Raw genomic sequence first — 18,197 nt, 5'->3', positions numbered from 1 at the left:
AAGTATTAACTGAGGGGGTGGAGACTTATGCAATTGTTCTGGGGGGGCTGCAACATGTTCAAGGGTGTGCAGACTTTCTGTAAGCACTGTATGTTTGTGTGTCTGTGTGTTTATGTATGTATGTGTGCCCCCTGCTCCCTCCCTCCCTCTATGTGATCTATCCTGGGTGGCCTGATGAAATGCCACTGGGGAATGTACAACCAACAGATACAACGGTGGTAGACAATTTGTCTTGATAGGGGAGATAGTAACCGTGTCAGTCGACCTGTCCCCCTCTCTATCTGTGTCATCTCTCTCTTCCTCTCCTCCTTGAGATGGGGAGGCGAGCAGGCGAGAGTACAGCACATCCACCAACACCAGTCGACTCAAGGTGAAGCCAAATCAGAGGGACGCTTTGAGGAGATAAAGGTGTAGCTTTCTCTTGTCGTATAAAATACACACTGAACAACAATATAAACATTTTCAACGATTTTCATGTAAGGAAATCAGTCAATTAAAATAAATAAATTAGGCCCTAATCTATGGATTTCACATGACTGGTAATACAGATATGCATTTGTTGGTCACAGATACCTTAAAAAAGGGTAGGGGGTTGGATCAGAAAACTAGTTAATGTCTAGTGTGACCACCATTTGCCTCATGCAGCACGAGACATCTCCTTCGCGTAAAGTTGATCAGGCTGTTGATTGTGGCCTGTGGAATGTTGCCCCACTCCTCTTCAATGGCTGTGTGAAGTTGCTGGATATTGGTGGAACTGGAACACGCTGTCGTACATGTCGATCCAGAGCATCCCAAACATGTTCAGTATGCAGCCCATGGAAGAACCGGGGCATTTTCAGCTTCCAGGAATTGTGTACAGATCATTGCGACATGGGACCATGCATTATCATGCTGAAACATGAGGTTATGGCGGTGGATGAATGGCACGACAATGGGCCTCAGGATCTTGTCATGGTATCTCTGTGCATTCAAATTGCCATCGACAAAATTAAATTGTGTTCGTTGTCTGTACCTTATGCCTGCCCGTACCATAATCCCACTGCCACCATGGGGCACTCTGTTCACAACGTTGACATCAGCAAACCGCTTGCCCACATGACGCCATGACGACACTGTCTGCCATCTGCCCAGTACAGTTTAAACCGAGATTCATCTGTGAAGAGCACACTTCTACAGCATTCTCAGGTAAACATTCCAGCAGTCATCATGCAAATTGCACGCTCCCTCAACTTGAGACATCTGTGGCATTGTGTAGTGTGACAAAACTGCACATTTTAGAATGGCCTTTTTTTGTCCCCAGCACAAGGTGCAACTAAATAAACTATCACAATGTAGAATGTAAAGATAGAGACGGATGAACCTGGCGGACAAGGCGATCTCTCTCAAGTAATATTTGGCAGTGTGTAGCTCGAGCCCCTTGCCATGGGAATCATTATGGAGCCTAGTTATGCCAGATGTTGGGCTGTGTTACTAGATTAAGGGGCATGTGCTTCTGTTGCACTAGATCCAATAGAACAGGTGCAAAAGCATCATGAACAGTGATGTGACTGTATGGGGCTACAGCAGATCCAGTCGCTGTGCAATTGTGAGGCTTCTCCCACAGAAAAAAAAACGATTCGAAGAGAAACATGGATAGTCAGACAGACCGATATAAAGCCGGTGATAGGACAGGATGGGTCCCATGGAGATTATTCTACTCATTTGAAGAAGGGAGAGAGGGCTATACAATGGGTTTGTATCGCTTTAACATCCTCTGACGTCAGCCTGATGCATGATCTCCCCAGCCTACTCTAATGCGAGCAGAGAGGAGACGGACTAGTTCTGTAGCCTGACGGAGTTTACAGAGGGGGAAAAAAGGTAGCCTAGTGTTGGCCACTCATTTTGGAATAGTGGATTTTCGTCCGTTTGACACCAGTGATGCCCTTCAAAGATGACAAAGCACTTGATGCGAGAAAGATAAGACATTTTTTTTTTTTAAAGAAGCAACATTCTGAAGAGACAGATTAGGGATGCTTGAGCGTTGTCACACCGACACATCTTGCTAGGACAATGTGCACGCGCTCCGCCGGGAGAGAGGAGGGAGCGTGAGCGAGCGAAAGGGGCAATCGCACAAGCGCAGCATATTTTAAGTCTATACCAGTCGGAGGAGAATCACGGAAACCGTGGAACGCTGTTACCCAGCGACGAAGCAGGCAAGCACCACCAAATCGTCCAAGGTATTCAAACTGTCGTTGGTGCTGTCCTCTCCACCGGCGAAGGGCAAGCGGGGATGTATTTTTTGTAGAAAATTCACCCGCATTTAAAATCACTGTTGACAATTTATGTAGATGAGGAATTAGTATATATCGTTTCGTTGTCAACAAAGAACGAGATATAAAGATATGTAGAGTGACGAGTCAGAGAAACTGATCAAACGAACAATTCATGTAGGCTATTTATTATTATTGCTATGCGGAGGAGGCGGGGGAGACAATTCTTTGTAGTCTACCTTGGTCGAAGAATCATTCCAGAACCCGCTTTAATGCCTTTATCTAGTGCATGTGTAATGAGCCATACGCAGCATTAGGCTTTATTTTTGGTAGCCTATTCATTTCCCTCCGTCATTGTCTCCCGGTCCCTTATCAGAATGTGGTAGTCCGATCAACTTGCAGGTCGGTCAGATTGAGCTGGTGTTGTCGGTAAACAGAAACCGGGGAAGGTTTTCAAAGTCTAAGCTTCTCCAAAGGACTATGCTTCAATATTTCCCGTTCTAAAGGAATGGTGTGACAACGGTGTAGAAGTCAAAGACGAGGGCAAAATCAAAGGATTCCTTTTGAAAAACCCTTGGAATCCTGCGACCCCCTTGGAACACATAACAGGTAAGCGCATACTGTATCACCCTCGGTCGTCGAGAATGTAGGAATTATTTCCATTAGCCTATTTCATAGAAAACATTTGAAAACAACGAGTGATTCGTTTTCTATAATTAAGCTACAATATATAGCCTAACTACATGTTACTTTGCCAGTCCCTTTATTTTGGGTAACAAATAGCATAGAATGCCTGTCAAATTCCACGAATAGTTCTCTTGTCGTTTGAAGCTTCGCCTTGGAACCTGTTGTTAATGATTGCGTGCTGTGTCATAACCATTGTGATACATCTTCAACAAGCAACCTGTTCAAAAGGTTTTGAGCCCCCTTTTCCCAATAATGGTGCGGGCAGGGAATATATCCTCTGTTTTTAATGAGGACCGACTTCAAACACTTCTTCTTTGGTGTTGCTCCACATAGCCTATGTAGATGTTGCCAGCTTGTGGTGGCAGTGGAGAAAAGCCTAAAGTAGATTCATATCAAACCACCCCATAGCCTTTAAACTGAAGCCTATCAACCACCACTTAGTTTGTCTTTAGGATGTTTTGTAAATATTAACAGATGACCTTTTAACAAGTCTATTAGCTTTTAACAAGCCTATTCCTCAGATCTTCTAATGAATGACTTCGTGGCAATGTTTTAATGTTGTACTTGCATGGTTTATGGGAGAAATGGGTCAAAGATAGGATCCACAATTTGCACGCCCCCTCCTCACCCCCCTCTAAAGAGAGTTTCCAATGAAACCTATCTATCTGAGCATCTTATGTGTCTTGTCGCAGGGCAGAGAGCTAGCCCCCGACAGGAAACGCCATGCCTGTGAGAACATATGTCTCTCACACACACTGACTGCAAAGAATGGGCCACATTTATATGCGGGGCTGGTATGGAGGGCATTCCAAGCTCCAGTTGATGGTAGAATTCAACAGAGACAAGAAGACCCCTGTTCTTATCAGCCTGAGAGGCTGGGCACACACACAATCTCACAAAATCACACACACACACACACACACACACACACACACACACACACACACACACACACACACACACACGCTGGCTGCTCAGAGTTCTGTGGTTGCCCTATATAGCAGATATTATGGATAGCTCTGTGTACCAGGTGGGAGACCATTTAATGGATCCGGGAAGTGTGTTGTGTGACTCTGTCCTTGTGCTGAATAGATGATGTCACAGAGAGTTTTATATCTCTCTACTGGGAGGGAGCTGGGAGGAGGAGTTGGATGACCTTTGAAATATGTGGGAGAGTGTGAGTGTGTGCAGGTTGATGTGGCTATGGGTATGCACTCGTGTGTGTGTGTGTGTGCCCTCTTGCGTGTGTGTGTTTGCATGTGTATATCTGTGTGTGTGTGTGTGTGTGTGTGTGTGTGTGTGTGTGTGTGTGTGTGTGTGTGTGAAGAGCAGTGCTCTGCAGCAACACGTCTTGTTTATTTATATGGCAACAGTAGATTCATGTACTCTAATTAATTTACAATGGGCCCAATAAACATAGGAGACAGGTGGCCTTGTCAAGGAGACCCATACATACTTACTCGCCATGCTGTGGGGTGTGTGTTTTAGCTGTTTTTGCCTTGCAGGTGTCTCTGTGTGTGTGTTTCTGTGTCTCTTACGTGTGTGTGTGTGTGTGTGTGTGTGTGTGTGTGTGTGTGTGTGTGTCTGTGTCTGTACAGTATGTCTGTACAGTATGTCTGTGCGTGTGCATGTGCATGTTTTAGCTGTTTTTGCCTTGCAGGTGTCTCTGTGTCTGTGTGTTTCTGTGTCTCTTATGAGTGTGTATATGTTTTCAATGTTTCTGTGCGTGTGCGTGTGTGTCTGTATGCCTGTGCGTGTGTGTATGGACGTACACGCTCTCAGACTCCGAACACAGACACAAGCCAAGGCAAGACGGAGACTGAGGGCGGTCCATTCAGACAGAGGCAGATGGGGCTGAGATTTTCAAAGAAGTATGCTAGATTGATAGCTCATGGCGTGGGTCCCTAACAATTAAACAGACGGAGAGGACGTTGTGACGGTAGAAAGTTGAGCCACCCTCTGCTTTCTGAGCCGCCACTCTTTCTGTCTCGGTGCAGCTTGGTTTTGATATTCACATTGCTTGTGATCACTCACAGATTCACGGTGTGTCGCCAATTCTGTTTTAATTGTGCATTTGATAGTAGATGTAGCCTCAGGTGTGTAGGGCTGTATCATGTATTGATGTCAATCTTAGACGAGTTTGTTTTCCTTAATTGGCCATGTGTTATATGCTTGCTTACTTGTATGTGTTATGTGATGCAAATTGATCTACTGATTTCATGTTTCTCTTATAGGTATTGGGAATATGGGATATTCCAAGCGGTAGACCAGGGGTAGGTAACTAGATTCAGCCACGGGCCAATTTTTGTCGGAGTGGATGGTCAGGGGGCCGGAACATGATTGTAATAATTTGTACACTTCAAATTGGCCACAAATTGAGCCCAAAAAGAGATTGTATTTGAAAATAACAATAATTTCATACCTTGATTAAATTGATTATATACAGTGTTCTGAGAGCGTGAAGAGTCTGCTACTGTACCATGGATGGATGGCAGGAGGCTGACTCAGACTGTTGGCTAGACTGGCCAGTTTCTACTCAACCAACAGGTGTGTTTCCATGGTTTGACAGTTGGTAGTGTATGCAGGACAAGGATTTGAATTACAGGTGTGGGAGAGCATTTAGTGGGCACCTCCAATAGGAAATTGGGGCACCCCACTAGTGCTACACATACAGTATATGAGCACACTCGTTGTAACTCAATGTTACACATTCCTCAACGTGGTCCAACGGCACCCCCAAGAGTCCATGTAGAGCTCTAATCCTGATGTGACTGTGTCCATGTCTCCCAGCTAGTTTTCTCCTGTAGAAGACCCTGTCTATCAGTATGTGGTTTGTTTCTCTTCATGTCCGTGGCGGTTCGGACCGAGGCTGAGTCCCAAGTAGCACACTACTCCCTACGTAGTGCACTACTTTTGACCAGGGCCCATAGGGTTCGATTGACGCGCATGTTATTTTCTGCAGTCAATTTGCATCCAGTGTTAAGTCCGTCCGTTCTGTTGTTTGTCAGACCTTCCGCCCGTCTCCACCAAAACATGGCGCGTCATCTGTCCCGGGGGCTCTCATTAAGGTGAGATCAAGGTTGGTGTTCGCGCACGCGCACGCACACACCACTCAAAGGTGTTCACAAAAAACACAACTCACTGTATAATAAGGCTAGCGCTACTGACAGACAGATCACCGGCGGTACCCAGACCACCGCCTAAGACCAGACCACTTGCTTTCACTCTCCCCCGATCAGAGACAGACAGAGAGACACGGCGTCCCGGACAGACAGACCCCTTGCTAGGCTAGCCAGATCTTGCTCGGAGAGAGTTTGATATTGGTGCTGTGGTGGGGGGTCTTTGGTTTCTCCCTAAATCCCTTTGACAATAGACATAAATCCAAACATCAGAAGAAGCTAGGCATTTTGATTTCGCTGTGTGTGCGGGTGGATTTCAATGTGAGACTGGGAATCTTCTGAATCCAAACCACATAATTTCAGACATCCCAAAGGGATTATAGACAGACATGTAGCCTAGTTCCTGAGTTGTTGGACAATATTTCCTTATTATCGGCCAATCGAGAGGTCGTCCCGATTGCATTGACACAGTATGGAGCTTATCCCTATGGATGATAAATCATTCTGTGTGTGTGTGTGTGTGTGTGTGTGTGTGTGTGTGTGTGTGTGTGTGTGTGTGTGTGTGTGTGTGTGTGTGTTATGATTCATTTCTACCTGGTTTACAGTAGTAGGGTATGTGGCCTAACGTCCTCTGCTCCTATTTTGGAACCATGTCAAAATGGATTTAACTCAACACATATAAATCCCAATGACACGAGTGTGGATTAAATTATATTTACATAATGTAGGCTACTGGATCTTTAAGAGCTAAAATCGATTATGTACCCTATGTTGTGATTCTCACCAAATATGTAGGGCCCTATAAAATCCGCATTATGGAAAACGTGGATGGAATCATGGAATCCAGACATTAACATGGAATTCAACAATATTCCAAAATGTGTTGAGCTTAGTAGGAAATCAACTAAATCTAATGAATTTATTAGAACATTCATTAATTTGCCCAAGTGACTAATAAGACATGAACAAAATGCATTAGTGATTCATATTTCTTTCTGAAAAGGCACAGGAATGCTCCTGTCTGTGTGTGATGTGCACCAATGTCTCGTTTTCACTTTGTGTAGCCATTAGCGATAATGCTAATGATCGCCATCTGCTGGTATAAAAAAAACATTTATAGGCTTTCTCAAAAAACGTATTGATTAAAAGTTAACTACAAAGTAGCCTATGCCTACCTGGCAGAAGGATATCATGATTATGTGCATCAATCCAGTGGCCATTTGTTTTGCAAACCCTGCATTCACATGGGTGCTACTGAAATACTACTAACCAAAAAACGGTCTCTGCCTGGTGCTCATTGCATTAAAGGGTAACTTAATTCAGAAAAAAAAAGAATGTCCTCTCAACTGCATTTATTTTCAGCAAACTTAACATGTGTAAATATTTGTATGAACATAACAAGATTCAACAACTGAGACATAAACTGAACAAGTTCCACAGACGTGACTAGCAGAAATGAAATAATGTGTCCATGAACAAAGGTGGGGTCAAAATCAAAAGTAACAGTCAGTATCTGGTGTGGCCACCAGCTGCATTAACTACTGCAGTGCATCTCCTCCTCATGGACTGCACCAGATTTGCCAGTTCATGCTGTGAGATGTTACCCCACTCTTCCACCAAGGCACCTGCAAGTTCCCTGACATTTCTGGGGGGAATTGCCCCGGCTGTCACCCTCCAATCCAACAGGTCCCAGGCGTGCTCAATGGGATTGAGATCTGGGCTCTTCACTGGCCATGGCAGAACACTGATATTCCTGTCTTGCAGGAAATCAAGCACAGAACGAGCAGTATGGCTGGTGGCATTGTCATGCTGGAGGGTCATGTCAGGATGAGCCTGCAGGAAGGGTACCACATGAGGGAGGAGGATGTCTTGCCTGTAATGCACAGCGTTGAGATTGCCTGCAATGACAACAAGCTCAGTCCAATGATGCTGTGACACACTGCCACAGACCATGACGGACCCTCCACCTCCAAATCGATCCCGCTCCAGAGTACAGGCCTCGGTGTAACGCTCATTCCTTCGACGATAAACGTGAATCCGACCATCACCCCTGGTGAGACAAAACCGTGACTCGTCAGTGAAGAGCACTTTTTGCCAGTCCTGTCTGGTCCAGCGACCGTGGGTTTGTGCCCATAGGCGACGTTGTTGCTGGTGATGTCTGGTGAGGACCTGCCTTTACAACAGGTCTACAAGCCCTCAGTCCAGCCTCTCTCAGCCTATTGTGGACAGTCTGAGCACTGATGGAGGGATTGTGCGTTCCTGTTGTAACTCGGGCAGTTGTTGTTGCCATCCTGTACCTGTCCCGCAGGTGTGAAGTTCGGATGTACCGATCCTGTGCAGGTGTTGTTACACGTGGTCTGCCACTGCGAGGACGATCAGCTGTCCCTCCTGTCTCCCTGTAGCTCTGTCTTAGGCGTCTCACAGTACGGACATTGCAATTTATTGCCCTGGCCACATCTGCAGTCCTCATGCCGCCTTGCAGCATGCCTAAGGCACATTCATGCAGATGAGCAGGGACTCTGGGCATCTTTCTTTTAGTGTTTTCCAGAGTCAGTAGAAAGGCCTCTTTAGTGTTCTAAGTTTTCGTAACTGTGACCTTAATTGCCTAGCGTCTGTAAGCTGTTAATGTCTTAACGACTATTCCACAGATGCATGTTCATTAATTGTTTATGGTTCATTTAACAAGCATGGGAAACAGTGTTTAAACCCTTTACAATGAAGATCTGTAAAGTTATTTGGATTTTTACGAATTATCTTTGAAAGACAGGGTCCTGAAAAAGGGACATCTCTTTTTTTTGCTGAGTTTACATCCCAAATATATTTTTAAATGTGATTATTCCCAGACCTGAAGAGGCCTCCTGATGTGGTTTAAGCATGTTTCTGTACTACTTGATTTTGATTTTGAGATTGAAAACCTGAAAGAAACCTGGGAAAACAAAACGGAGAAAACGGAATTTGGGGAATTAAACTCAACAGAATCAGGCAAAAATAAAACATGTTTTATATGGCCCTAAATATGTTGTTGTCTACTAGCACTATTCAAACCCCACAATCAAATGAACAGTTGATGAAGCTTTCTTATCCTATGCACATATTGCAAATAATCTGAACAAACAACTCCATCCTTGACAATTGCTAATCAATTTCCAAAAACAGCAAGTTTTTTTCTGTGAACCTACACGTCATCATCTTCTCTCGTTTGTGGCACCAATGTAAGGGGTTATGGCAGGGGAAACGGTGTTGCAGTAGTCTAGTGTGAGGGGTTATGGCAGGGGAAACGGTGTTGCAGTAGTCTAGTGTGAGGGGTTATGGCAGGGGAAACGGTGTTGCAGTAGTCTAGTGTGTGTGGCGCGGGAATAACTACAAGCGAACCTGGGTAGCTTTGTTTTCACATTGCCCTAAAAAAAGGGGTCCGGACTGCGGAATTCAAGCAAACCAAACTCAGAGCACCTCTCAAGGTGGTTTTAGTTCGATTCGCTTCGGAGTCTCTTTTGAAGAGTCTGAGTTGAACAATTGTTTTTACAAACCAGTTCACAAAAATGGTCTTAAAGGGACAAAGTATGAAAACACCCTAACAGTACATAACGCTATCGGGATAAATGTAGGACCATAGCGATATAGTACAATGTCAATGTATGACTTCCATTATGCTCACTACTATAGCATCCTCTGCTCTTCCACTGTTGCAAACGGACAAACACACATACAGATGTATTCATTTGAGACGGTTTGCTACGGCCGAAAATAATCCTGAAGCAACAGGAAATGTGAATTATTATGTGAATTATGATTCATTCAAAATGGAAATGACAAACTTCAGAAGCCTTTTTAAACCTCAAATACACTACAAGTGTGACATTTCCTGCATTGCAAGAAGGTTCTCCTGCAACAGGGTGATCAAATTAAGATCCTACATCTGTAGACCCATCAATATGGACTGGGAGTAGCACCACTGCGCGCGCGCACACACACACACACACACACACACACACACACACACACACACACACACACACTGCGACGGTAACAACCTTAAGAGTGGTAGCTGAATCGTAATGCTGGGAAGAGGAGAGGAGAAGCGGACAGAGGGAGAAAGAGAGAGAGTATAGTGTGGTGCGGATTATCACTGTTCTGTATAATGATGTGGGTTGTTACTTTCAGACTCACACGGGCGCAGGCACACACACACACACACATATACACACACACACTGGAGCCGGTCTCATTCTGAGTTTCAGACAATCTAGTATAATGAGCCACTGGCATGGTAACTTTCTCCTACTATAGGGAGGATGTGAGGCATTTGATGTCCGTCCATTGACATAAGTGGCTGAGGTCTTAGTGGTTGGGTTTGAGGCATTGGCAGAGTTGTTACCTCAGACGCACACAGGCAGGCAGCAAGACTAATGGGGCCACCTGACAATACATGGGGACCAGGTCCGCTCCCCTGAGAGAAAGTCGCTCTGTTAGCTTCTGTAACTAACTAGATGAGTCGTTTCCACCTCACTGCCACTAGCTGTCCCTTGATGGACAGTCCATGTATGGATGCTAACGAATAGAGTATTTTGGATAAGCTAGCCAAACACACACACACACACTCACGCACACTCACACACACTCACACACATGCACACACACTCACACACACACACGCACACTCACACACACACACACACACACACACACACACACACACACACACACACACACACACACACCGTACACTCTCTCACATACAGTACACTCACACACTCCTCCCTGACAGTCAGTTCTACGCTAGGGAGCCGACAGCGGCTGGGAGCGTTGGGATAGAAGCTTGTTAGGAAGAGAGCCGGTAGCGTGACAGTGATGAACGAGCGGTGGATCTGGGAGTGTCACACTTTCGCTTCCGCTTCGTGCAGCGAGCGACGCCATCACGATGATGATCATCTCTGTTATTGTCACAATCAGCAGCCCCTTGGGGTGAACAACACTGAAGGGTGCTGGGAGTGTGTGTGTGTGTGTGCGCACCGCTTCAAACACCTTGCGACATGCCTTTCCCCTTCCATTTATCCTGATGGACTTAAAACATTTCTGGGGGGATTTCTTTACATGCAGTTAGGTTCTAGCCTGAAACCCAAACTGATATGCTTTGTTACGCCATGTTTTCACTTCAGAAACGGAGCATATCACTTTGAATTCCAGACTTGTAGGGTTCTGCTTAGTGCCGACCGTTCATGCGGATGAACAATACAGCAGGTGATGATTGATCGATCGGTAGCTCTTTGCACTCTCTCAAGGCTGAATCCAACCCTCAGTGATGTGTGTGTGTGTGTGTGTGTGTGTGTGTGTGTGTGTGTGTGTGTGTGTGTGTGTGTGTGTGTGTGTGTGTGTGTGTGATACTGTAAGGGTGGAACGCACCAGTGGAGAGAGAGAGTGAGAGGTAGAGAGGCTCGCTGGTGTCATCCCCCTAATGAACAGCGTTTAGGGATCTAGCCCCAGATCACACGCTAACGCTAGTCACTAATGAGCAGTGAGATTGCTTTCCCTGGTCTATCTGCTAGCGCCTAGTGGTTTGCCGACTCGTGTTCTCCCTCCTCCGTCTCTTTCCTCCCCTCTCCCAGGCCTCAGTGCGGCACTACTAGGCTGTATTCATTTGGGCGCCATGTAGCAAAAGGTTTCGCCACGGTAAATGGAAACGAGCGCTTTTCATTGGCTTCTTAATTAAGTTCAGTTTCCCTCCCCAGTTTTAGTCAAGGTTTCTTCCGTTTGGTGCTTAATGAGTAGGACCCTGAATAGGACACTGCCCAACTCAGCAGTAACTCCCATGGAAAGAGTTAAAAAGCTGCAGAGAACGAGCAAAGACCTGCCTGGCTACCTGGGAAAGCGGCTTTGTCCCCCTGGCGCCGAGATGAAACGATTTCTCGCTATTTCTGGTTAAAACTCTGGGGAGTTAGAAATAAGGGGGGGAATAGGGAGAGGGGATAGAGAAGGTGCAAGTCAGCAGGATTTCATCCCCTTCCTCTTTTCCTCCATCCCTCCATCCCTGAAAAACAGAGAGGGAGACTAAACACATTTCAGAGGATGAGCTCGATCCCTTAACCGGAAAACGTATTTCTCATTCCAGGAGCCGAAAACTGTGTGTGTGTGTGTGTGTGTGTGTGTGTGTGTGTGTGTGTGTGTGTGTGTGTGTGTGTGTGTGTGGGTGTGTGTGTGTGTGGATTTTCAAATGCTCTTTGATTTCTTGTGCTCGATCTCCATGTGTAGCCTCAGGATCAAACCCCTGTGAACATTTACACTCATCGATACTGTAAAATGTACTTCATAATCATGGAACACGAAAGAAAATCGTAATAGATCATTGATAGACATTTCCCTGCTGTTACGTTTGCCATATTCGACTGGCCAGTAGTGCACCTGTAATGGTAACTATAGCCATTGAATTCTCAAACATGACACCTCAGATTTCTTCTTCTCTGGTCCTTCTTACCACCGTCACCACTACCCTTCAGCATCTACCCCTCTGCCCCTAATACTCCATCCTTTGTCCCTAATCCACCAACTAGCACTGGGAATCACGACACGATATTATCACGATACTTACTGTAGATGCCGATGCGATATGTATTGCGATTCGATACTGTGATTTTATTTGCGATTCGATGTTCCAAACATATTGTTCACCATATGTCTGCTGCAGAGGGACAAGAGAGAGCCAGGAGGAAAAATAGTTCTGATCAGTCATGGAAATAAAAGGGCTGAAAACAAATTGGCCCCCTATTTTAAAAGACGATGGAGAACAAGCTACAGTGTTGTCACGGATCCTTCCGGAACTGTCATTACGCACACCTGGTCCCTATTCCTTTTGATTAGTAATTGTAGAAGTGTGCTCTTTGTTCACCATTGTCCGGTCGATTATTGTTCCCATGTCCGTTGGGTGCGAGTACCTATGCGTTGGTGCGAGTACCTATGCGTTGGTGCGAGTACCTATGCGTTGGGGCGAGTACCTATGCGTTGGGGCGAGTACCTATGCGTTGGTGCGAGTACCTATGCGTTGGTGCGAGTGCGAGTACCTATGCGTTGGGGCGAGTACCTATGCGTTGGGGCGAGTACCTATGCGTTGGTGCGAGTACCTATGCGTTGGTGCGAGTACCTATGCGTTGGGGCGAGTACCTATGCGTTGGGGCGAGTACCTATGCGTTGGGGCGAGTACCTATGCGTTGGTGCGAGTACCTATGCGTTGGTGCGAGTACCTATGCGTTGGTGCGAGTACCTATGCGTTGGTGCAGCTGTTGCGCTGCATGCTTTATATATTGTGTATTACGGCTGTCGTCCAGTGTCGTTCAACGAGGTTTACCCTCACTCTTTTGTTTGGGTTTCTACCCTGTGTGTTGTAGACGTGTTGGTTTGGTCTTCGTCCCCGTGCCTTTACACGGCACGCTGTAATTTGGGAAATAAAAACCCCTATTACGTATTCCTGCGCCTGTCTCCAGATCCTTTATACCAGCGTGACAAGTATGAAGGAAAGATACTGGAGTTTTTGTGCAGGTACAGCCGTATAGCGCAAAAATAATATATTGTCAAAATGATACGATATATCGTTAAAAGAAATAATCCGATATGTAAATATAGATTTTTTTCACCCTTCACTACCACCAACCCAACCGTCCATCCTTCAACCTCTCCTTCCTGCATCCCTCAATCATATCTCTACCTCCCCTCATCCCTCCATCATATCTCTACCTCTCCTCATCCCTCCATCATATCTCTACCTCCCCTCATCCCTCCATCATATATCTACCTCCCCTCATCCCTCCATCATATCTCTACCTCCCCTCATCCCTCCATAATATCTCTACCTCACCTCATCCCTCCATCATATCTCTACCTCCCCTCATCCCTCCATCATATCTCTACCTCTCCTCATCCCTCCATCATATCTCTACCCCCCCTCATCCCTCCATCATATCTCTTCCTCCCCTCATCCCTCCATCATATCTCTACCTCCCCTCATCCCTCCATCATATCTCTACCTCCCCTCATCCCTCCATCCCAGCCCTTGTTCTTCCATCCCTCCTTTCCGTCCATCCTTCCTTTCTTTCTCCTCTCCACTTAGTTAACCCATTGATCAGTCTGGAGAGGTCCTCATAGAGCACTCCTCCTCCATCCCTCGTTCCCCCTCCTCTTCCACGGTTCGACCCCTCGCTCCAGAGCCCTGAAGGAAGACCCTGGGGCTCCCCCCGAAGAACTAACTGAGAGAGAAGGAGAGGAAGGGTCAACCCTGTTCATGTACAACCTCACTGTTCAATAGACTTCCACCACAGCTCAACCTTTCCTCGGCCTCCATGTATCAGTAATTCCGTTTGTTGTATTCGTTCTCTCCGTGGAAGGAGAGAAGGGGGGAGGACTTGCAGTGGGTGGCTGGCTGTTCAGTGATTTGCCCCATTAGAAGGATCGTTATGGAGCAAGGCTATCGAGTAAAGTCCCCACCCCCATCCACCTCTGTCCCCTTAAACAGCTCCAGCAACCCCTCACCATCTAACCTCTCCCCCCTGCTCCTCCCTCCTCATCCCCCATAACCACCCCTCCTCACCCCTCAACCCCTCTCTTCCTTCTCAACCCTCCCCTTTTCCAAACCCCTCCTCTCTCCTCACCCCCCACTCTTCCTCCTTTAGTCTGACCTTCATTCTGGCCTAATGGAGTGTGGAGCCTTGGTAAATGGATCAAAACCAAGAACACGTGTTGATCCAGTCCTGCTGCTGCCTGTGTGTGTGTGTGTGTGTGCGTCTGTGTGTGTGTGCGTCTGTGTGTGTGTGCATCTGTGTGTGTGTGCATCTGTGTGTGCGTGTGTGTGTGTGCGTGTGTGTGTGTGTGTGCGTGTGTGTGTCTGTGTCTGTGTGTGTGTGCATCTGTGTGTGCGTGTGTGTGTGTGTGTGTGTGTGTGTGTGCGTGTGTGCGTGTGTGTGTGCGTGTGTGTGCGTGTGTGTGTGTGTGTGTGTGTGTGTGTGTGTGTGTGTGTGTGTGCATCTGTGTGTGTGTGTGTGCGTGTGTGTGTGTGTGTGTGTGTGTGTGTGTGGTGCTGGAGGGAGGTGATTTAAAGGTTACAGCCATCGGAGCTAGACCACACCTCAACCATCACTGACGCTTGTATGATGTAACACATAAAATATGTCCAATTATTTGTCCAGGATGCGGGAAACAGTACTGGTTCCGGTGGGCAAAAATCACTAGAATGGCTTTACCAAGAAAAACATCCAAAAGGAGGTGACTGCCGTTTCCTCTGAGGAAGACGTCAGCTTGGAAGACATCGTCTTGACGTGGAAACGTCAGTCACCTGTCCGCATCATGTACAATGGATTAAAGGGAGAAATAAGAAATCAATCTTCTGCCTTTTCTTTGTTGAGCTCCATTTTACCTCAAATTAGTCTTTTTGGAAGTTTTCTTGGTAAGCCATTCGCAGGAAATAATATATTTATGTAAATAGTTATATAACACATTATTTATTTTCATGCCCAATTTAGATATTGAATATTATTTTGTGGTGCTGCTATTCTCCTGTTGTTACATTGTAGTGCTTTTAAAGTATTCTGACATTTCCTGTGTGGATTTCAAGGGTGATCAACAAACAAATGGAGAACCGGGCTGAGAGAGCAGAGCAGTTATTACCTAGAGGATAGACAGAGGATAGATTTCACTTAATGTGCAGGTTGCTCCTGTCTGCTGTTGCTAGGGCTACCGTGACTAGACTCTCTACTGACGGAGCTGTTGTTTTGTCTTTGTCCAGTCGAAGCTCGCATCCACTACAAGACCGTGGTGCTGGCAAGAGGAACTGCCCCTCCCTACCTTCAGGCTATGCTCAAACCCTACACCCCAACCCGAGCACACCTTTCTGCCACCTCAGCCTCCCCCCCCCCCCCCCCCCCCTCCCTCTAGCTCTGACTCTAATTATTGAGCAAAATGTTACTTTCTATGCCTGTGATATGTGGTTGTCCCACCTCGCTATCTTAAGATGAAGTTGCTCTGGATGAGAGCATTAGCTAAATGACTAAAACGTTGTTGTTTGTTATTGGCACAGCAGAGAGGGTGGCGCCAACAATACTGGTCACTGGTCACGGTCAATCCGCTCAAAGGTCAGGTTGAGAAAAATAACCTTTCTATGACCGCACAGCTTTGATGGACGGGGAATTTAGAGCAGCACCAAGACACCATAGAAGAAAAGTGTTGAAACAAGCGTTCTCAGCTATGGGCAATAATCACATTGTACTGTAGCCGTTTGAGAGAAGAAGAAAAAAGGCTCTTTCTCTTTGTGTAATTGTGGCTGTAGTAACTAGCACAATGTCAAATCCCTTTTCTGGGCTTGTGGGCTTTTCGCCTCGTTGGTTTGTATGCTCGTCGCCGTGAGAATGCAGTGGAGTCGGCATGGAGCTTTCATCGTTTGCCATTTGTGTGTTTGTGTCGTTCGCTGGCTGGATGGGTGGCTGGCTGGCTGGGTGTTCCAGTGTGACTGCCTGGAGAGTGGCCTAGCCTCCCCAGGGAACCGTTCCCCCCTCATTCCCTCATTCATCTGGCCACTCTCTCATAGAGAGTCTCCATGCACACACACACACAAACAGATTGCAGCGCAAAGTAGGAAGGAATGCTGACGGCTGCATGCTGCAGTACCGGCCCGGCTACAGACTTGGGTTCAAAATCCTTGAAATACTTCGAGAGTTTGCTCCAGCCTGCTTGGAGTGCTAGGTGGGCGGGGTTTGCGCTTTTGGGCCTTTAATTTGATAAACAACACAAAACAGACACATGCAAACCTCAACTACACCACACCTGCCCAGACCATCGGCACACGCCCCTATCTCCAGCGCCCGCATGACTTTCCGCCGCATGGCCTGCAACTGTACCATTTTGTTGGTTTCCATAGCCCACACACTTTCAATATTAAAATCATTTGATTTGCCCATTATGTGATTTGCCCAATCCGATGGCGGATTGGTTGACTTCTACGCTTCTAGTATGCGTTTTTTTTTTTCAAGTGACGAGAAGGGAATCGCCCCCAACTCACCGGCGATCTCAATAGACCTCCGTATGCCATGTCTTGAAATGTGCAGACAGGCGGATTAAAAGTATGTTTTTACATTGTCATACTCTGACAGACATCTTTCTAGCTCCGCCCTAAACTTCAGGGATTTTATGGCATTCCCAGATAGCATGGGTTATTGTGTCATAATTCGTTTTACACTTAAAACGACTTTTGGTATAATAAATTCCTCCCGCTTTGTTTGAAGTGCATCTTGTGAAGACTTCAGAAAGCCTTCATATAGGCTTCATAAGCACTTCATAGATGCTTCACAAATCATCTATAACCATATATCATGCTCTATAAAGACATGGCATAACTGTGTGACATAGCCATCCATTTATTTGTTCACATTTACTCACCCTTTATAGAGCATGAAATATGGTTATAGATGATTTGGGACCCATTTATGTAGTGCTTACGATGCCTTTATGAATGCTTTATGAAGAGTTCATAAGATGCACTTCAAGTAAAGCGGGACGAAATTCGAAACATTAGCTTATACTGGATTAAGCATACATTTTCCTTAACTGTAAACTTGTTGGTTATGCGGCAACTTTCCCTCCATCTTGTCCCAACATTCATTGTTTTTAAGTCTTGGTTCCAATAGAGATTGTCAGTTGGATATGCTCTCCACAAGGCTTTGTATATCTTCCCTATCATATGAACATCCGTATCTGACTTGAATAAGATTCCCTCAAGGTTACTATGATGTCCAAAAAATGTCTAATTGAAAGGTCATGATATGTAACTTTTCAGATTCACGTATTTGGTCATCAGCCCAAAACCACTTTTTAATTCTGTCATGGAAATAAATGTATTTTCTCCTACCAAGTCATTTGAGTGGTTTCTATGGTCCCGTGTGGTTCAGTTGGTAGAGCATGGCGCTTTCAACGCCAGGGTTGTGGGTTCGATTCCTACGTGGGACCAGTATGGGGAAAATAAATACACTCACTGCTGCAAGTCGTTTCGGATAAGAACGTCTCCTAAATTGTATTACTTCAGTTTTCCATGTGGACCAATTTATCTGTGAATTCTGAAAAGCTTTTCCAAGGATTGTTCCATAAGGTTGTGTTTTTAGGAAGTGATATTAGT

General features: G+C 45.9%; 1 protein-coding gene and 1 non-coding gene across 2 annotated transcripts in view; both read left to right on the top strand.

Moving 5' to 3' along the window:
• The first annotated feature begins 1,839 nt into the window (after positions 1-1,839).
• The window catches only part of nlgn2a (neuroligin 2a), a 207,252-nt gene continuing 190,894 nt past the window's right edge, over positions 1,840-18,197 (top strand). The window contains exon 1 of the mRNA XM_029666732.2: positions 1,840-2,858. The gene's annotated coding sequence lies outside the window, so the exon portion shown is untranslated. The remainder of the gene's footprint in view (positions 2,859-18,197) is intronic.
• On the top strand, positions 17,957-18,032 carry trnae-uuc (transfer RNA glutamic acid (anticodon UUC)). Its single transcript has one exon. It is a non-coding gene; the product is annotated as a tRNA-Glu (tRNA).

This window comes from Oncorhynchus nerka, linkage group LG8 (assembly GCF_034236695.1).
Source record: "Oncorhynchus nerka isolate Pitt River linkage group LG8, Oner_Uvic_2.0, whole genome shotgun sequence".
Taxonomy (NCBI): Eukaryota; Metazoa; Chordata; class Actinopteri; order Salmoniformes; family Salmonidae; genus Oncorhynchus; species Oncorhynchus nerka.
The sequence above is the reverse complement of the archived record's forward strand: the minus strand, read 5'-3'. Positions and strand labels throughout refer to the sequence as shown.